This window comes from Molothrus aeneus, chromosome 1, assembly GCF_037042795.1.
Source record: "Molothrus aeneus isolate 106 chromosome 1, BPBGC_Maene_1.0, whole genome shotgun sequence".
Lineage (NCBI taxonomy): Eukaryota > Metazoa > Chordata > Aves > Passeriformes > Icteridae > Molothrus > Molothrus aeneus.
Window position 1 is genome coordinate 114,324,468 of NC_089646.1, and position 22,453 is coordinate 114,346,920.

The following is a 22,453-nucleotide window of genomic DNA, read 5'->3' on the forward strand; positions in this document are numbered from 1 at the left end:
TAAGGGAGGCATCAGGCAAAGGCCTACCTACCCAGGCACCTTTTGGCAGCTTCTGATTTCAAAGGAATTACAGCCACGCCTCCGGTGTTTGCACAGACATCCCCCCTCTCCCAACACACACACAACTATCAAAGCCTGTAAGCCTCAAAATGTTTGAAAACCTGCACAAAACACAGCAGTACCCATGCAGACACTATGGAGGGCAAGGCTCATGTTCCCTATTGGATATACCTCCCTCCCCGTGATTACTGCACATCTACGCATCTATGCTGGGAAAATGCATGCACTGCCAATAATGCCTAACACCAGGTGAAATTCTCCTGTAAACTCACCCTCTACTAACAGAGGCTTGATGTATGAATGACAGAAGTCCCATGGAATTGGGGTTAGATTAGACAGATCAGGGTTTTATCAGCCCAGTGCTGGAGACCCCCAGCCTTCTCATGCTACCCTGTGAGACACGAAGGCTGTAAGCATTCAGACTCAGGCTAGCTCAGGATGGAAGCTCCAAATCCTGACCCTGTGGCATAGCAAAATGTCAACTAAACCGGAGGCTTTCACTGTCAGAAGTGTGTGACGTGATCCTTGTGCCTGACTGTGCGTGAGAAGATTTAAATTTGTCATCTGGTATCATATAGTGGCAACTGGGCACCTGCCACCACAGGGTACTCAACAGCCCTCCTTTGTCAGGAGTTGCTGACAGCTTCACTTCATCCTTGGAGCACAACTGCTACTATAGATACCAAAATCCTGTGCTACCCAGAGTGGGAAGGGTGGAGCGTGAGGTCTGCAGCAGCAGGGACAAGGAGGACAGCAGGACAGCACTCATTGCAAGCATTTTTGAGGGCTGGAAAGCCCCAAAATTTAGCCTTTCTCCCTTGAAAGTGCCAGCACCCACCCCCAGCCCCCGTGTCATGGCTGGCAGCTGCTGTCCCCTCCGGTCCCTGCCGGGGCAGCTGCGCAGGAGGCGGCCAGGCTGGGCTGGGCCAGGCTGGGCCGGGCCGGGCGGCACCGGGGCCGGGCAGCGGCCGGGCCAGGGCTCAGCGGCCGGGCCAGGGCTCAGCGGCCGGGCAGCGTCTCAGCCCTGGCAGCAGGGCCTGGGAGGCCGCAGCTGCTGGGACAGGTGGAGCTGGGCAGCTGGAGCCGGGCAGGCACCACCAGGCTGCAGCTGCTCCAGCCCAATGCCACCTCCCTGGAAAACAAACCGGGCTCTTCCCTGCTGGCAGTGAGGGAGGCCGGGTAGATGGGAGGGAGCCCCGGCCTTAGATGTCCTCTCAGCCCTGCTGGGGCTCAGCAGAGATGGAGGCAGCCAACTGCTCCAGACAGAAGTGGAGAACAGTGCCCAGGTGTGCCAGGGGGGAAACTACACGGTCTTTGCAAGTGCCCCAGCATGGTCCTGGAAGAAAGTGAGAAGGAAGGAAAGCCTGTGTTTCCCTCAATGCATGGCAGGACAGGAGAAGCAGGGAGAGGAAGGGGATGTGCCTCTTTAATGTCTGCATTATAAGAAATCCTCAGACTTGAGACCTCCATTTGAAATGTGTATACAGAGTATGTCTTTGTCTAAGCCTTTTCCTCCCTCCTCCCCATTTTCCCTTGTCTTTAGAGGAGGAGAGAAGTACTGGTACACCAAGATGGAAATCTGCTTCCTTTCAACCCTGAAGTCCTTGAATAACAGGTTAAACTATTCTACCTCCTTTAAACTAGCAGTTTTGCAAGACCACCTTATTCCCTTAAATTACATAAGGAAACACTAAGTTCTTTTAAAGACACCTCATGAGAGAAAAGGCATTTCTTTAAGCACTTTCTTGATTTCAGATTTGTCTCAAACTCATTCCCACTCATGGGATGAAGCCTGGAGACATCAGTTCCATGAGTGGGAAAATGCACAGGTCTTCAAAGTATCAGCTTAATTTTATTTTCTGTCTCATAATCAACAATCTAGTTCACTAATTCTAGTTCAAAAGGAACAGTTGTTTGGAGATCTAAGAGCAATAATTTTCTTCGATAAAAGTAAATGAAGATCAGTTCCAAAGACTTCAATGAAGCCACCAATGTAATCAAAAGGAGAGTCTGATTCATATCAAAGTTGTGATATATCTGTGGATTGAAAGTTTTTGTTTTTTTTAATATAGGCTTTAATCAGAATCCATTAATAAAATTAATTTTGTTCTTCTGTTAATGAACACTCTGGTCTTCAGTGAATATTGGCCTGAATGTAGAACGAAATTTTCTTTTAGTTTAATCTCTCTTGACAAATGAAGTTCAGGGGGGAGAAGAAAAATCCAACCTGACCTACACTTGCACAGGGTACTTTTATACCACACAGGCACCTGCATGAGACGCACCACACAGAGCTGAGAGCAGAGCAGTCACAGCCCTCACTGCATGGCCAGGGCACACCTACAGCCCCAATGGGGTACAAGGGATCCAGCCTCTCTGGCCCCCCAGCCAAATCCATTCCTAGCCTGAGACAGGGAAAGCAGGATTAGCAGAAAGGCAAGGAAACAGCCTCCACAGTCTGCTGCGTAAGAGTTTTGCTGCTTCAGCTCAGCAGCAAGTGGAGTCTGTGCCCAGACAGTGACAAGAGAAGCAGGGACAGCAGGAAAGATACAGGGAAGGAGGATGAGCCAGCACAGGGAGGGAGAGTGCACAGAACCAGGATGAGGGTGTGGGGCTAGGGAGGCTCAGGGAGTGCTGCATAGGCATTGGGAATATCTAAGGACATGAGGACAGGGGTGAGCTGGTAACACTGGGGTGGGTGGGAAGGAACTGAACATGCATCAAGCTGGGGAGTTGCAGGATATGAGACCATGCAGAAGGGTGAATCTGATGTGATGTCAATAGCAGCCTTCATTATGAAACAGCATATTAAGCTTAACAAATTAACATCTGACAACTTCTCACTCCTTTTCTCAATGCAAAGATCACACCTCAGGCTGGAGACCATCCTATATTCAGGCCAATATAAGACCACTGTTGATTTCTCCAAAATTTCAGGTAACCTAGCTGCTAAACCAGTCAGAACATTCACAGAGATGAAAAATTTGGGTTTTGTTCCTCTACAATCAAAACTAATTAAGCTGACTTTGAACTGTGTTTAAGTGTCCTTAAAAATGCATCACTAGAACAAATATAGTGTGGATCCAATCTTTCATAATGATGGAGTTTTATTAAAGAACACGTATGCACTATTATCTCAGTATCACTTCTCAATAGGTGAGGCATTAAGAATGTCAGTATTGATCTCTGAATAGCAAATAACCACTTTTTTTCCTTTTTATGGATGTGGATATATAGACTGAGCAATGGAGATAAAACTTTATAAAAACACTGATCCTCAAATATTAAATTTTCCAAAGACCAGCTGAAAGAATTTTATGAGTAATACCGCCTGTTTGTGTCTCAACATATTATCACTTAAAATCCACATTCTTACTGGTGCTTTCACAACTGCAGGATGAATGATTATATGCAATATCAAATATAACAAACACATTACACAAAAGCTTATATATAATACTATTTTTAAAGAAGCATATACTTAAAGAGGATTAAAGCAGCCTTTGTTCAATGCACACCTGATGTTTGCCCACTAAAGTCCTCAGATTTTGGTCTTAACCAGTTCCGCTGACTCTTCTTGGAGGAAACCAGAATCCAGTACTTCCCATTTTTACTGCTCTGAAAAACAAAAGGAACAATGGACTAGACTCCAGCGAAACCAGCGCATTCATAAAGGCTCTGATGCGGCAAGACCAGGGATTGGAAAGAATCAGAAAGGAAAAGTTAAAAGGGACAGATCCAACCCATGCACAGAACATTATATACTGTTAATTATAAACTGTAGGAATCATTCCTGCATTATCAGTAGCAATTATGCACTTCAATTTGCAGTATACTTACATAATTTCAACTAATGCTATGCTGGACAGTGACACATAAAGAGATAAAATTAGACAAAAGCAAAGGAGTTTTCATGTAGTTAAAAAAAATAAAAATCCACAGACCACAAATAATTTAGATGTAACAGCAAAACATGTGAAATGCTGGGCCCAGACTTGAGTTTCTTACTCAGAAAGGACTGAATAAGAGAAGATTCTGGATAAGGCCCAACTTTACTAGAACCTAATGCCTTCATTCTGCTTAATTATACAGGAAATAGCAGCTTAAAAGGTGACCTGCAAAGGAAAATAAAATTAATTTAAAAAAAATAATAAAACCTCTTAATGATGAACATGCTACAGGTAAATCTCAAAGGAGGGCAAGTCTAGGTATGCCTGAGCAAACTGAGAGGGCCTTTTTGGAATTTCCCTTGTATCTCCCTTTCCCCTGCCATCATCCTTTTGTAAATTTGCAGCAGGTCTTCCTTGTCTTGCTAGAAGGCCTCCTGGATGACACAGCTTTACATAAAAAACATGTTCAGTGCCTCATTGTAATGGGGAGGTGTATCCTGTCCAATTCTTCCAGATGTGTAAGGGCAAAGCCCTACACATACCCCACAGCAGGCTGAAGCTGTTTGGCAGGAGCCCTGTGGTAATGTAACATTTCTCCCCCACAAAACATTTTCCCTTCTGGCTTCCCATTCATTCCAGAAATCATTCTTCCTTTTGATACCAAGTTCAGCTCTACACAGCCCCAGCATCCTCTGTTGGTGAGTGTGAATGTGAGCAAACAGGTGTCCCTAAACACCTATTGATGTCAGAAGTGCTTCAGAACAACCGACTGAAGCTCTCTTATGGCTGAGAACATTTATGTGGGGCTTTGTACATACAGGCAGGTGGCAGAAACAGCTCTAGTACTCAAATAAAAAGCTCTCTTTTCAACTAATGAGCACAACTCTCACCTCCACTTTTTGGGGTTCCCAAATCATCTTGTTTAAGGGAGAAAATGATGATGACTCCTTACCTCCTCTCCCAGCAGACCCTTATAAATCCATTCCCCTTCAATGCCCATATCAACATCTTCCAACATCACAAAGGAAGAGTTCCATTCCCCAGATGTTTCTACTGAGGTACTACTATTGTTAAGAGTTTCTACTAATGTACTACTATTGTTAGGTAGACAATATTAAAGACAAACACATAGATGTAATGGACTACGTCCTCATGGACTTAGCTCCTTCACTATTCACATTTACAAACTATTTCCTGTTTGGAAAAAAGACCCCAACAAATCCTGTTAAAATATTATCAAGTCCTCTCAGTGGCATTTAACATTTTCTCTTAAATGTTTATAGTCCTCAATGCTCACCACACATCTAAAGTCACTCTAGCAAAAAGGAGATCACCTCAGGGACAGGCCACTAGAGACATGGAAGGACTATGGAATCAGAGGAAAATGAAGCAGCTGGAACAAGTAAATAAACAAGATAAACACGTGATGTAGCTAAAATGCTGAGGAGAATGAAGGAGGACGGTCAGGTGCTCTCATTCATTCATTCATTACCTTACGAATTCAGCAAAATCACAATGCAGTGGATCCAGGTGAGGGCAATGCTACACCTACAATTAGTGGGATCTCAATTTCTACAGGGCCTTTATTATGGAAAGAGCTCAACAATGTACACACAAAAGGGGCTATGTTTGTATGAATAATGAAAACATTTACTCCATTTGACAGGATTAAGTGAAAAGATAAAATAATTCCTATTTTTGCAACAATAAGCATGCTATTGGATAAAAGACTTTTCTTTATGCACAGAAAACAGAAGTTGTCCATGACAATGCTGATTTCTAGACCAACTTTCTCAGAAGCTTTTGGTGTTAAAAAATATATGAGGCATATTACTGGACAAAGATGTACCATTCTCCTAGTAACTGCTTATAGTCATAGTGTTACTAAGCTTTTCACATAGATGAGGTAGGAAGAATTTTTAATGAATAACAAAGTTCAAAGTATTCTCCACATGAAGCAGAGAACCATCACACTGCAAAATGCACTGTCACATGCATGTGCCCAAAGCCCACTTGGGTATAACAAAACACAACTTCTCTAATTTGTCAGAATTCTTACAATTCTTACAATTTACCAGATCTTCCATAATTTATGAAGCACTAATTTTGCTAAGTCTCCAAACACCCTGATAATTCCAGGTTAGATAATATTTCAATTTCAACTAAAAAAAAAGTGCCCCAAAACCCTTAGGTGGAAGATAAATAATATAAAATATAAAATAATATACTCCTTTTTATTATTAAAAAGAGTAACACTTCTTCCCCCAAATTCACAGTTCCTATTCAAAAATCTGATAGTTACACTTGAAAATATTTTACAACATTTGGTATCTCAACTGAAAGGATCATGCAGACAATACAGAAATATAACCAATAATCCTGCTCCCAACTTGCATTTCATACTTGAGAGGGTTCAAGCACAGTAAAGGAAAACAACAGTTTCATGGTTATTTTCTTTCAAAATAAAAGAGCAATAATGAGAACACAGTACTGAGAACACAGTATTTGTCATTTCACCTTTTATACAAAACAGCAAATCTAGCTTCAATTCCTGAAATCAATCAGTTTTAAACCAAAGGAAGGGTCCTAGAAATATTAGAACCATAGTAATGGTAGAACTCAGTAAGGAGTTAATAGCATTAGAGTCATCGTGGGTTTCAAATATTTCTTTAAGGAAACAAAATGGAAAGTGGTTACTTACCCTACGGAACTGTGATTCTTTAAGCAATGCTGTCCGCACAGATCCCAGGTGAGCACGTACTCACACGGACAGGACCAAGGCCTCTGAAGTCAGTAAGCCATCCAGGCTGTGCCTGTGAACCACCTCAGCTCTGAACAAGGCAAAGGACTCCCCAGCAGGGCCACCACTGCCCCACCTAGCACGGCCAGCAGCAGTGGCAGCTCCCAGCTCTGCCCTTCGCTCACCCCGTGGCACAAACCCAATCCCCCGCGCCACTGCTGGCAACGCGCTGCTCTGGCAACCTCCCTCTCCCCTGCTGCTCCCAAACCACTGCTCCCACCTGAGGGGTTTGGGTGCTGATGCGACTTGAGCTGGCAAGGTTTGCTGTAGTTGATGAAGGGGAGCACGGGCATGGGAGAGCAATAGATGGGCAAGAGTTGATGTCCTAGCTGGAATTGTGAAGTTTGGAAAGCTGAAACACTGACTGGCATCCTAGTTGAGGAAGGAAAGAGGATGAACAAATGCAACCCAAGGAAGCAAGGAGTTGCTGCTGCTCAGGGTGGTAATGGAGCAAACTAATGTCAGGATGCCCCAGTCCAACCTCTCTCAGGTTTGCCAACAGTAAAGACGCATTCAGAGTAAAGGACAATAGATGACTTCTGGTGCCTCTACTGCCCATGTACCAGAAGAGCCACCATTACCGTACCATAAGTAATGATTTTTCCTCTTTTCTGTACCAGGTGACTAATAGTCTAAAAAGCACTGACAGGCAGTCACCTGACTAAAAAGTACCTACAAATGAAATCTGCTCTGTTGGAGCAATCAGGGACAGCTGGGGGAGCTGAGCTGGTGAAATCATCAGCAAGAGAGCTGATCTCATCATTGTGGCTCAGAAGAGCCAAAATGACTATCAGACAGCACCTCCATTTGTAGAGAGGCAGTCACTGGAACAGGTTTCCCAGAGAAGCTGTGGATGCCTCATCCTTGGAAGTGTTCAAGGGGACAGGTTGGATGGAGCTTTGAGCAGCTTGGTCTAGTGGAAGATGTCCCTACCCATGGCATGAGGGCTGGTACTAGATGATCTTTAAAGTCTCTTCCAACCCAAACTGTTCTATGACTCCAACTACAAACCCCATCCCTGTTCAGCTGGAGCTCTTAAAATGGCACAAATGTTGCCAGAGCTCCTAAAGATGAAAGAATCTAGCCCTACAATAAGGTGACAAAAGAAGGAGGACCATGTAGGCGTCTCTGGCTTTCCCTGTGCTGTGAGCTTACACACAAGCCTCTCACCAGGCAGTTCCATTTTGTGGGGGAGCAGATTTAATCCTCCTGCTGATTTAGCTGCCAGAAGGGGCTGAGGGTAGAAGTGGCAAAGTGCCTGCACTGCTCCAGGACAGCATGCTGGGACCTGCTGCCCTGCAAGGCTCAGACACCCTTCCTGGATCAACAAGGACCAACGTGCCTACTGCACACTTGTACAGGCCTCACAGAGAGAGCAGGAGGTCTGACCAGCTCCATAGAAAAACACTTGTAGAAACATTTTTTGCAGCAGACACTTCAACTCAGAGTAGCTGCAGGCAGCAGAAGATCCAACTTCCCACCTATGACTTTCAGAGAGAGAATTAGAGAGAATTCTCCCTCTTAGAATTAACTTTCCACGAGGGAGGATCTCAGATGGAGAAGCTGATCCCACCAATGGAAACAGTCAAGCAGGTAAGAAAAATCCATGCAAAGATGTTGAAGTATTGATGCTTCAACCTATTTAGGGTGCCTTTCTCCACGTTGAATTAAAATCAAGTCTTCTGACTGATTCAGGGGTCTACCTCCCTGCTTGGGCTTGGCAGGCCATTTGACCCGCATTTATTTGAACAGCATGTCACTTTTTAAAAGAGACAGCTGAGGGAGCCTGCTCACCTTTGCTCATACTTAGAAAGAGAATCCTGGCTTTGGTAGGAAGATGCTGATCCTCTCCCATCTGGTCTTGGCTGAATAGGGGTGGAGAGGAAAGGGGCAACGAAGGTCTGTCTGTGCTTCTACATCTGGAAACTCAAGCTGAGGCATTGATGCTAGAGGGCAGAAAGGAAGAATGGGCATTGCTTGGGTGAGACAACAGAAAGTGAGTTTGGCCATGAAGTCTGACTAGGCCAGGAGAGGCTCACACCTGCACTTTCACAAAGTGAAATTTAATTTTCTGTCTGCTTTTTTGTGTAATTTGGAAGAGATTTGAACAGCAAGCAACATGTGCAGACACCTGGCACAATTGTCCAAAAATAAGGCACTGCCAAATGGCAGGAGGGACAGATCTTGGCCCCAGAGCCCTGTCTCTGGCACTGTGGCCTTTTGGATGGCAAGCAGTGAGAGGGGAGAGCTGGCAGGTACCCTACCTGAGAGCAGCTGGAAATCAGCCACGCTTTTACAGCTCCTCTTCTCTCATAAGCTGAGAGACAATGTGAAAAGACAAAGGGGTCCAACACTGAGGCCCCGGTGGGACAAGATGCCATTGAGAGGTGGGTGATGCCACCTGGCCATCTGCATTTTCAGACAACTGCAAAGAACCATTCAAAGATGCAGGCACTGGCCCTGTGGTACAGCGGTGCTTTGTGTAAAGGCAGCACGCACACATATGCAAACTAATCACAAAAGAACAGATAGTTTTGCTGTGTGGGTTTTTAAAAATATATACAAGGCTGTATTTATTTTATCTTGAACTTCAGGACCTGCTTATAGCACACAGCTCAATTCAGGGAAATCCTGCTACAAGGATTCAAGCTCTAGCCTACAGTGCAGAGGGGTGGCTGAGGGAGCATGGCAGGACAGCAGTGAGAGCATGCACAGGCTGCAGGAAGACACAACCAAATCCCCAAATCCAGGCATGCAGCAGGAGAACTGCCTGAAAAAGCTGCTGCAGGAAAATGGGATGATGTGGGCAAAACAGTGAAAATATCTCTCCAGCGATCTTAGATATAAACATAAGAATGACTTAGAGATAATAACACACAAGAGTTCACCCCTGAGGGAAACAGCCTAACATCTAGAACACAATGAAATAACATAACCACTGAAACTAAAACCAGGCAACCATTGTAGTCTACTGTTAGTGACAGCACATTACTAATATCTACTGTGTGCAGAATGATGATTATGCTGCAAAGAATATAATATAGAAGACAGAAAAATGCAAGATTCATCAATACTAGATTTTATTTAAGGCTTTGCTGTTTTGGATTTTTTTTAAACATCCACAAAACAGTGAAACCTACAGAAACTGCAGGCAGTAGAGCAGGAAAAAAAATCCCAATCCCTTCAAACCAGTCTGAAATCTGGGTAGCAATGGAAACAAATGCACTAAAATTATTAAACATATTTCTTCTCTTGTGGGTAGTAAACACAAGGATTTCAGTAGTAAACATCTGTTAAATATACATATCTTTTATTAATTAATAAAGCAAGCACTTGGAGGAAAAAAGCCACTAGATTCCTGTGGGACAGTAACCATCATAGAAAAATAGGTATTTATATAGATATGACTATTAAGTTTAATGTTTCTTTTCATTGTCATAATTCTATGCAATTCTGAGAGCTGTACTACAGTAATGAAATTTGGACAACTAGCTTTTTAATTTTAGAAAGCAACTCATTCTTATAATATGCTACACTAGAAAGAGGATTACATAACTTTTTTTTCAGAATATAGAAGAAAAAATTCTATCATGCTTGCCCTTTTTTTTCCCCTTAAGTTTCTGGAAAAGTAGAACATGAACTTACTAATGTTTATTTTAGCATGACCTAATAGTCTGTAATTTAAAGAAAAAAATCACAATACCATCCAGCATCTCTTTGCGGGCTTTCCATGTTTCAGATTACTTAGGTCCACTTTAAATCTTGAGAGCTCAGTTTTGGTTACTAAATGTTCCAAAGGATTCCTGGTTATATACTAAATTAAAGGAAACAAGAGCTGCCTAGAGCTAACCCATCTGATGATTGTGGTTTTATGGACTTTTTAAGAATCTCCATGGCACTGCATAGATGTTTTTCTAAAAACTTCGGACAGACTGTGATACAAATAACTGTTAGTGTAATTACTGTTAGAATTTTTAAAACCTGTGGAAGTGTTTTTGTGTGTTTTGGAATCACACCATCACCACCACACCACCCCTCTTCCTCATGAATAATCTGGACCCATTTTTGAAGTAATGATGCTTTTGTGAAAACAAGCTTTGGTTACTGTTTAATCTTCATACTATTTTTATAATAAAATGCAAAGGAAATCCTGTAGATGCACATGCAAGCATGAACACACAACCTAAAGGTGCATGAGATTATACACTAATATGGTCAGGAACTAATTTGATATTTTTACTGAAAAGTATTTTCCTTTGCCACAAGACATCTCCAAATGAGCGTGGGTGTGAGGGCAAGATTAGTGCTACATCTAGGCCAGTATTCTATCTTCAGTAATAGTCAAAAGTACAGGACAGGTCACAGATGTGTGATATTTCTCTGGTTCTCTTCCGACCACCTACTCCTTTGATGTCAGGGACTTTCTGAACCATATGTGGTTTCTGTTTAGCAACTTTGAGCACATCACCCTTCCAAGCAATAGTCCACGATTCTCCTGGAAACCACATAATTCTTTATAATATCCACAACATACATTTAACAAGTCATCCCATAGGTCTCTCCACCACTGATTTCATGGAGAACCATTTATTTTTGAAGGCACTGAATGTGCCTTCCCTCCTAACTGTGCATGCTTTTGTTTTGAAAGGCAGTGGTTAGTATTCATCTTCCTTGCTCTGCACATGTCCACAACATTGCCCTCAATTAATTACTTCCCCAGACTGAAGTTCCAACTTACAGAAATGTTCTTTAATGGAAGCCACCTATGTAGCTCATCATCCTTACTGATCTTCTCTAAGCTTCTTCTAGTTCTAATACACCTTTGAAGGCTCCAGAAATACACACAACACTTGGAAGCAACTCGAACATTCACTCTTGTAATGACATTCTCAAAATTTATTCTGTACTTTTTTACTCTAATACTTGGACTGTTTTGGTGACCAATGAGTTCATGATCTCACATGATCACCAATCACAATTCCCAAATCTTACTCCTCAATGGTAATACTCAGCTCAAACTCTTAATCCAATATACAAAAGGGATTTTTCTGCCCAGTTATCCTTATTTATCGTCATAATTTATCTACACTGAATCTTATCACCCATTTTGTTGCATAGCCCTCAGCACTTTAATGTCCTTCCATTGTTCTCCACAGCTATCTCTGTTCTTCACAGCAAAGTTGCTCACCCAACTGCTCATCCCCTTACTGATCCCATTCATGAACATGCTCCAGAGGTCTCTGTGGAAGTTAACTAGGACCCTCCTTTAACTGAGAATTGGCCTTCTACCTTTTGACTGTATCTCTTAAACTGTAATTTACTTATGCAAAGACCTCCCCTCTTACATCATCTTAGTTTCCTTAAAAAGTCTTTTTGATAAACTTCACTTTGATTTTTGAACCAGAACATCTTTACTTCTTGCTGATCCTCCCAAAAACTCCAATTGCCCAAGACAGGACTTCCTCACAAATTCTTCTTTGACTCTTCTCAAATTATCATTCCTATGCAGCTGGCCACCAGTGCTATGCTTTATTACAGCATCTACCAACAAAATGCAGACTTCAGATTTGCCTGGTACAGGTCTGCCTGGCCCAGACTACCCCTGAAACCATGATTTTCCATACTTGCATTTCAGAAGATTTTTCTGAACCTGAATACTCAAACATGTACCATTTAGACAATGTAATTAGGTAGCAGAGCACAAATAGATTGGATATGTGTTAAGTTTTGCTTTTTGAGACAGTTACCTAACAAATCATAACTAAAGATGTTTTTAACAGTTTCAGCTATCATTCAAGTAAGAGGGTTACTGTTGCTCTAGTCCTGCTAGTTAATACAAGCTCAAATAAGAGGGGCAAGTTGGTGGTTGAAAAAAATCTCAATACATCATAGAAGCTGCAAGGACTGTGCTAGGACAAGGCTTTCCACAGGAGCTGATTTCTCTCATGATGCTACATTAGATGGTTGAGAAGATCAATTCTGGAACAAAACCACAACTCATGCAGGACAGATATGAAGTGACTGAGAGACAGGGTAGTCTCCCCACTACATACTACCACATCCTGGGTATAGATGAGACCATGCAGTAGTGCAAAGCCTGTAGCAAAGCCCAGTCCTGCCTAGAGTCACACTGTGAAAACAACATTGCCTGGGGGCAAAACCTGTGACAGGGTTTAGCACTGTTTTTTTGTAACCTTGGATTTCTTTTAACCATATTATTTATTGGAGCTATTCCAACTGAAATGCTGATGATCGTGATTGCTCTCTTTCCCCTGCCTCATATCCCAGCCTCAAGAAAGGCAACAAGTAAGGAAGAATGACCTATTTCCAAGCAGTCACTTCTAATACAACCTACAGTCAAGGAATGGGGGTTCTATCTGAAAAGAAAATACTTCACAGATTATTGTTATTGTAGCTTTACAGTAAATAGGAAGTGCTACCTCCAGCCATGATTGCTTTTGCTACTACTGCTACAACTGTGATGCTGGATGATGGTATCAATGACCTTATGAGCTAAAACACAAAAGCCTTAGGGAAGGTTAGCTGAAAATGCAGAATACTTAAGGTAATACCAAATTCCCTCTTCAAAGCTGCAGCCAGTGAGCCTTTCTGAAACTGCACAGCACAGACACCAAATGTATTTCTGACTCGGCTCATGTACCAGCTTTGTGCAATGCTGTTAGTACACACCTAAATAGCTTACTCTTACTGAGTGACTACTCAGAGCACCCACAAGCCCTGTTGCTACCAGAGCATCCTTGTGAACAAGGTAAGCACATAGCTCTGCATTTGTTCCCATTTGGCATGTTGAGCATTCTGCTCCAGAGCACTGTAATGCCATGCAATGCAATTTGGGATGCACAACTCAATGCATAAGAATTCTGAGATTTGATGCTGGATTAGTGAACAACTAAAAGCAGTCATGCATAATTTAGAGCTACACAACTGAACACTGCAGTGGGAGATAAGGCAGGCAGTTAGTATCCAGAATAGCCACCTGGATTACAGTATTTGGATTCAGATGACCAGAAGCAACAACTGGACCAGTTTCAGCCAGCAAAGCCAGAATTTGCTAGAAGTCCACATAGATTTTGTCCTGGAGCTACACCAGTAGAAAACCGTTTTGGGAACTCCTGTCAGCCTGATGAAATGTCCTAACGATGTGGTCACTAAACAACTTTACCATTAAATCACAAGATAATCATCATATTATTGGCAGGACAAGCAAGCCAGGAAGGCTGACAGTAGCACAAGATTTCTCCGTGTCATGTCAAGGGACAGGGATAGGGTTGCCTGCTGTCACAGGAACAGGTTGTGAAATGCATACCTGTTCCCCTCCTCTGTCCCAGCTCCACCTCCAAACACACTGGCTTGAGACTTTCTCAGTCTTGCTGGACACAGTTCACTGCAGTAAGCATTCACCAACACTGGCTGATCTACAATGAAAGACCCGGATTTCCTGAAACGTAAATTTTATTCTCCACAGTCTAAGACACCAGGCCACTTACAAACTCTCTTTTTTTTTAAAGCAACTTAGTAGACTCTGTTTCCCCGATTTCAAGCCTACATTAAGTGATGTGAGAAAAACACATGCAAGACTTTGCCTCGAACAGCTGCAAACTGCTAGTAGGGCAGGCTTCCAGAAAGGTGGAAGGAAGATGGTGACAAAAAAAGATGGAATAAAAATAGTCTTATGACTGTATGGTAAGCATCAATGCTTCATGCATGTTATGGGAAAAAATCCTGGAGGGCAGATGGAAACATGAAATAGAGATGCTTTTGTGAATCCCGGAGAATGTCTTCCTCCAAAGTGCTCTCCAACAAGACGCTTGAGCTCCTTTCATGCTGTGGGAAAGTAGCTCTAGGCTAGCAAAAAAATTTGCAATCAAAAAGGTATGTTTAATTTAATTTTATTTTTAAAAAGTTGTGAAGAGATGAATTTTACAATAGTTGTGTGTTCAATTAATTTGTCAAACAGGTGTCTAGACAAATGGATTTATTTACTGATTTAGCTGATGGTGAATTTTTTTCAGTGAAAAATAATAACCTTAAAGCAAGTCTTGCAGAGTGCTCCTCTAGATGGTATACATAAGAATCAGAGTAATCAGGAAACATTTCAGCTCAACTGACATAGAGGTTCAATCTGAAATACCTTCTATGTTTTGCAGGGTGCTGAAGATAAAATGCTTTACCAGTGTTTTGTTAGAACTGTTTAGGTTTAGCACCTTTGCACTGCCTGTTTCTTGTCCCCTTCCAGAAATGCATAATCCATCACAATCTTCTGGGGGTTCTCCAGGAAACCCTCCTCTCACCATTCTGCCTTTGCTGAGCTGACAATTTCAAGGTTCAGATCCACCTTTTGTTTATGTTCTGAAATCTGATGGCTATCTTTTAGCTATTAATTCCCTCTTCATATGGGCTGCAGCTTTTTTATGTGCTAAGTGAATTCAGAATAAATAAAGATGTTACTAGTCACCCCACTCAATACAAAGTCTATTTTAGTACTGCTAACTAGCTTCTTCCTTCATGACCACATTTAGATTCTTTTCTTCCAGTTTCTCTTTTCACCGTGTGCTCTTCAAAACTGCAAGATGCTTTCCAAATTACTTCCACATACTACATATGCTGTTGTAGGTTTTTCTGAGACATACGTAATGGGGTAAGTTGGTTGCTATTGTTTCAAAACTTGAAATGGTCAGACATTGTTGGATAGGGAATTTGGTTATAAATGGTTCTGCTTTTGGTTGTTTGTTGGTTTTTTGTTTGGTTTTTAAAGAAAAAACTAGTGTGCATTACATATTTAACTGCATACATAGGAAACTCACTGTCCTTATGCTGAAGGACAGCACTTCCTAACAAATTCCTGGGAGACCTAAGGACCTCATTTATAAAGACAACAGGCAAACTGTGATAATGCACTGCAAGGTTACCAACAAGCTTGTTATCAACAAGCTTCATCCAGGAGTGTTAGAGGACCATTTCCTTAGAGGGGAAAAAAAAACCAGACCCAAAACAAACAACCCAACGCCTCCTTTACCGGCACTTTTTGTGTCAAACCCCCCTCTTACACACTATTTTCACTCCTTTTATGGCTCCTGAAGATTACTGTAAAATACACTGTGAAGGTAAGAAATTTCTGTTGCAAATTTTAGATCTACACAAGCTCATTTTACTACACAGAAAATACAGAATAGCCACAGAGTTCAAAATTCTTTGTGTACTTCACCTTGAGTGAAGATTGAGCACAGAAATGAAACTCTGCAACAGCACAGTTTTGTATTTGAGACTGCTCTAGGATGAATAAACACTCTGAGCATGACTAAGGTCTGGAGCAGGGGGGCAGCATAACCAAAGCTGGGGAAGGCTGTGATTAGCGAGGAGGAAATGACAGATCAAATCAGTAGAGAAAGGAGGCAGAAAAGTGTGAATCATGTCTGGGACTTGGCACAGCAAAGAAATACATCATTAAAGCTTTGAAGTAAGACTGATGAGAAGATGACATTTCACTGAGGGGAACAAGAGTGAAGAAAAAAGCATGCAAAAGTATCAAAAAGCGTGATTGAGAGCTCTTGCAATTGTGAAGTCAGGTACTGGACAAACTACAAAACATGAGTCAGCAGCACAGATGTGACAGTCTCTGACTGGGAGGAAGGCAAACCAACACTTGCTAAGCTGAAGGATGTCACACAGGCAGGGGTGCAGGCAGCAGCAGAAGGAAGCAGTCCCATACAACACTATCCATTCTCTATGCCAGTTCACACCCCCTGAACACATGACTCCCTCCAGCCTTCAAACTATCTCCCCTTGCACCCAACCTGAGGAGCAGAGCTCCAGGGAGCATGGAGGTGAGCCATGCCATGGCTTCAGCTCAGCTGGCACAGGCAGCTCCTTGCTGTGTCTAACTGGGCTGGGCTGCTTTCTGCCTTCCCCACAGCCTCAGGGCCCTCAAGGCAGGGAGCAGGCAGTGAGCTCCACGGTGACACCAACACCAAGAGCAGGGTCAGCACTCTCCTTCTGGAGATCTCCAGGCTTTCCAAACAGGGCAAGGTAGGTACCGGACAGAGTTGCCGGAAAGATTTGGACAGTGAGGAGAACTGATCTGGTCAGCTAAGATAATTTGATGCTATTCCCCACGAAATGGGTCTTTTACATGGAAGGTACAGAGCACAGAGAACAAGGGGAAGGTGAAGACATGGGAGGTATCAGGGAGCTGATACAGGAAAGTTTCTGAGAAGTCCTTCTGTACAGCTGGACTGGTAAGAAGGCAAGGCTAGCTGAGCAAAGACCAGGGAGAGGGGTAGGGGACAGTAAAGGTTGATCTCTGGATGACAGAGTAAGAGAAATGAAAGGATGGAGGGACAGTAGTTGGAATGCAGAAGTTTAGAGATGATCAGTAAATGACAGCACATCTGTGTGGATGAGGAGCTCATAGAAAATAAATAAAACAGGAGTCTGACATAAGTTTGAGAATGGCTCAGTTAAATTGCAAGGGAAAGGCTGCTACCTGAGTGATGGAGCAATGCTCCAGAAAAAGTAGTTTAAACCCTCCTGTGAAGTTATTTTGCAATTGGACATGCAATACTTACCGGATCAGTTTCCTCCTCCGGCCTCCACAGGATCCTGTAGCTGTTTCTTGGGTATTGTTCACAGCTGAGGAGACACAGTGCTTTGCAGCAGACCCAGGCCAGGAGGACACTATGGTATAGGTGAGGCTACTGACTTTTTTTTTTTTTGCTGGTTTGTTGTGGTTTTTTAAAAACTCATTTACCTCAGGCCTCTCTTGTGGCACTGTGTACCATCTGAGAGAAAAGAAATATTCACTCCTGGATTTGGTGGCAATGTCACTTGCAAAACCACAGCCCTGAGCACATATGAGGGCACTGATCAAGTATCCTGCTGAGTTTCTTTGTCTTCTGCTATATCCTTTGTGGTCTCTTGCGCTGGTTCATTCCCGAGGCCAGGTCCAGATGTGTTTTCTCTCCTTCATTTATGTGTGTACCTGTACCTGCCCATCCCATTACAATTCATATCCAGGCTCAGTCACATATGAACTGGAGGCCACCAGAGCCTTAGCAGACCCTTCAAAACTAATAGATTATTATAACCAACTTTCTTACAACCTCCACCACAAAAAGCAGTACTCTTGCCTACCTGCCAACATGTATGGAGCATCTACCTCTACTCAGAATGATCCTGGAGTAAAGCACGACATGGGTAGTGAGCCAGGTGGGAAGAAATAAGAACTCCAGCACATTATTAACAATCCAAAGAAACCCTGAGTGGAACCCAGCTCACCACAACAAGCATTTACTACAGTAAGTACTCCTTTGTGATGCAACATTGAGAATTCAGTTCAGCACAGACGCATGATGCTGTAAGAGGAACTGCACTGTATTCAAGGTAACATCCTACTGAGGACTAAGCCATAGTGAACTGGATTTGTTAATAATTTCTCAGTAATCATCAGCCTAGAAATTCTTTCACACTTCATCCATTTTAAAGTTACAAAGGGACAATCTTACCTATTGTCTGCTTGAGTGAATCCTATGTTTCCGTACTTAACAAAAGGAAAATAGAAGTAAAGAACGGAAATGCAGTGAATTTTACATGCAGTTTCAGTTTGTTAGAGAAAAATCTTTTTCAACATATAAGAAGAATTTCATAATGTAAAAAAAACCAAACAAAAAAACAATAAAACCCTCACAATGTGTTATTCCTCATTCTTTACCTTTAAGAGATTACTCTAACAGATAATACAAACAGATTTGTAATTACTGTATTCAAGCATCTTCTATAAGCCACTAAGACACCAAAGGAATGGGTCAGATGGATATGCACATTTCAGATCTGCTAAGTCCTGGTCCCATCTCTCTTACATAAGCAGCTAAGGCATATCAGCTTACACATTTTGATCAACTTCCAGTCCTTGCTTAAAGAAAGAAACAAAACTACTTAACCAAATCCAGCCTACCTCTCTGTCAAGTCCTCCCTCCTCTCCCAACAAGACTCATCCATTCCTTGTTTCTAAAGTGCAGCCCCAACCACCGTGCTCTTTCAGAGCATCCACTGCCCATGAGCAGCTGCAGAGCCACACTCCTCCTTCCAAGGCTTCCTGCTCTGATGGCAAAACCCAAGGAATCACTTCAGCTCCTTGCTGCTGAAGCGGGTAGGTCACTGTGCATCGCAAACTGAGTCTTGGAGATTTCTATCAGAGGCACAGGCTGTTCTTTATTTACAAAGGCTTCAATATTAAGAAGACTCCACTGCAAAAAGGAGGAGTATTTATTTACAGATATCACTAGCAATTTACAAGAAAATGAAACAAATAGGTCACATAGGAGCAGCTGAAGCACTGAGCAGCTAACTGGATGTTTCAGCTATTGAAAATTCACTATTGCATCAAATGTTGTAAGAGAGCGACAGATCACAAATGCCAAGTTAGTCATTTTCAGTAACAGTTCTCATGGAATTTTTTCCTTCTAAATAATCAAAACAATTGGTCATTGGTCCTTATAAGGAAAAGTGCCGTACCAAACAGAATTTCATAAAATACAGCTGTTTTAACTTCACAGCTCCCTCTAGCATATCTGCAGCACCTGAATTTTGAGGCTGCATTTTTATGCTTGTGTCTTTGTTGTTTTGGTTTTCTCTTTTTTTTTTTTTTTAACAAGATAACAAGATAAAACTATTAAAATTATTGGCAGTGGAGTAACTTGTTCAGATTCAGAGTAACAGGTTTCATCTGTTCTTATGACAGAGAGACTCTATAAAGCCACAGCATAGCAAATTTTAAACAAATAAACAGCCACAACTTGTTTACTAATAGCAACGTATTAGCCTGTGAGATTAATTGCCAGAAGGTAGCTTACAGTCAGACAGAAAAGATTTACATAGATAACTGCATCATCCAAAATTATAATATGATTTCAAGAGGGCTTCAGGAAAAAATAATAGCAACCTTCTTTTTCTAGGACAAAACACAAATCAGCACAACAGAGTTAAATAAGAGAGGATTTTCTCCTCTGTATCTTACAGTTATACCACCCCCTGAGGCATTTGATAGCACCTAATACCAAGACAAAATACAGGACTAAACAGAACAGTAGTCAGAATTCCTGTGTTGTACCAGATCTAGAGAGGGTAACACCTTTGTGGACTCCAAACAGCAGCCTCCCATCTCCCCAGAGCATCTTTTAAAACATGCAGTTGAGCTTGCCTCGAGTATACCAAAGTATATGTTTTAAAACCTCGGGCACTGGGATACCTGCCAAGTCACAACAAATATGTATACATAATCTAATCTACTTAAATTCTGAGTGGAAACTCAGTGCCCTTCAGGTATATCCCTCAAGGCTACGAATAGCATGCTTGTCAGACAGGATGAAGTTTCCCGGTGTAAGTAATAACCGAGTGCTTCTGGCATCTAACCACGCCTCCCAGCCTCGTCCAAACCCCAAGATCAGGGAGGGAGGAGTCATCAGCATGAAGGTGAAGAGGTTTGGAAACAGGGGCAAAATGAGATTAAGGAAGAGGAAACCGAGACAAATTACAGTGGATTAGGAACAACAAGGCTCTCTTAATAAAACAGTTATAAGAAAGCCCTCTTTTCTCTTCACCTGTAGCAGATGAAAAGTTGGTCAAAAAAAACCCCGAAACAGGGATCCTGCGAAGAGAATGGAGCCTAAAAAGTGAAACAAAGCCAAGCAGAGGCAAAGCAGCAGAGTTAATGAATTGCAAGGCAATGCTGCAGACAGGATTTTTCATATCACTGGTATGGTCACCTTATCTTAGGGAAAAGTGTCTAGAAATAAAGCTAATGAAATCCTTTGGAGCCTGTAAAGGCTTCTACTGCTAAAAATAAATATCACAAAACAAAAATCAAAACAGTTTAGGATACAGACAAATGTAAACACACAGGGGCATCTGTTGACAGCAAAAAGCAGTAACTGTTGTCTTCTGAAATGATGGAATACAACTATTTTTCTTTAAAAGCAGGTGACTATTGAGTATGAAATTTCATACTGCACTTGTTTCTGTGACCTATGAACCCTCTGTTAAGAAAAGCTAAACAAGTGGATAAATTTTAATAAGAGATCTTTGCATTTGGACTCTAGAATAAAGATTTCATTGGCAGCCTTACTTCCTACCACTAACCAATCTCTTAAAATATAGTATCTACTAATCCTTTAAAACACTTGGTTTAATAGCACATGATAATAACAGCTTTATCTGAAGCAGATCTAGCGTGTTCTACACAACTTATTTTAGCAGGTTTTTTTTCCCTTTACTTCTGACAGATAATGTTACAATTACAAATTTCAAACTGCAAATGCCCTACTTACTGAAATCTGAGTACCAGAGGGAGGAAAGAGAGATGTGGAGAATCATGCTCATTCCATCAGTGTTTGTAACTGCCCACATGAGCAGTCTTCAAGAAAAAAAGCAACGTGAACATGAAGCAGGGATTCATGACCAGCTAAGGCTGGGTAATACAGTCTGACAGCAGGGCAGCCACCCAAGCCTTCTATCAGTAAGAACACCTGAAAAAGTGACAAACAGAAACTCGTCTGTAAAAATGACATTTCTTTCCTGCCCCCTATCACCTCACAGAAATGTGCCAGAGCAAAGGAAGGTGTGCATCCCCTTCTGCAGGAAGAGCTGGAAGCTCATCTTACTAAACCACACTTGCTACATACCGTCAACCACACACAATACACTTATTTATGACCTGTAGCTTCCAACCCTCTCCCCCCAACTCACCCAGTCCTGCCACCTTGCACAAGCTGCCACCATGACTAGTGCTGGGGGGAAACATCTGCTAAAGAAAAGGATACAAAACGGTCAAAAAGAGCTAGGGTTATGCAAATGAATGGCTGAGAAAAAAGACTCACTACCAAAACAGATACAATGAATGGCCTGATGATTTCAACATGTTTCTTTCTGAAACATTTGCTTCCTTACCAAAGCAGGGGGGTGCTTTTGGAGGAGCCTTTCCCAAATGAAAACACAAGAATGTATCAAACATTTACATTTTAATTTCTTACTGCTACCCTACTTGTCACCACAACTTTGAGGTTTGTACCCAAAAGGCTGTACTTGCCAAGATGAGGGCTGATATTTCCATTGAATTACACACAAACCAGCAGTCTGAGGCATCAACTTTTTGAAACAAAACAAAACTCAACGCAAAACAAAACAAACCCTTGAAAAAAATCAGTCAGAATAGATATAGCTAGAGTAAAGATAATTGCTGTTAGTTAACCTCAAGGCCTGATCCATCATCAGATTTGATAGCTGCCTTGGCAAGCAACTTCAGCAGTTACCTTCTCATTTCTGGATCTAATCCCAAAAGCAAAGCAGCCAGAATTAGGTAGCTCCACCTCAGCAAGCACCTTGTTTACTGGGTCAAGCATAGGCAGAGGCAACCATGCCCAGCCAAGATGCCAAGCTGGCCAGACACAAGCCACCTCCTTGCTGGAAGCCAGACCGTGCAGCAGAAGCAGCTGAGCTTTTCAGCTTTTCATCCATGAGCAGCTCAGAGGCAGGGGTAACAGCTCTGGCACAGCATCTTGGCTAATGCTTTGGGATCAGAGATGGACACATCTGTCCAGCTGTCACGCTGAAGACAGCACACGTCAGCACTCTGTTAGTCTGCCCAGAACTTAGTTATTTTCAGCATGCCTCCACACTGACACAGTTCAGT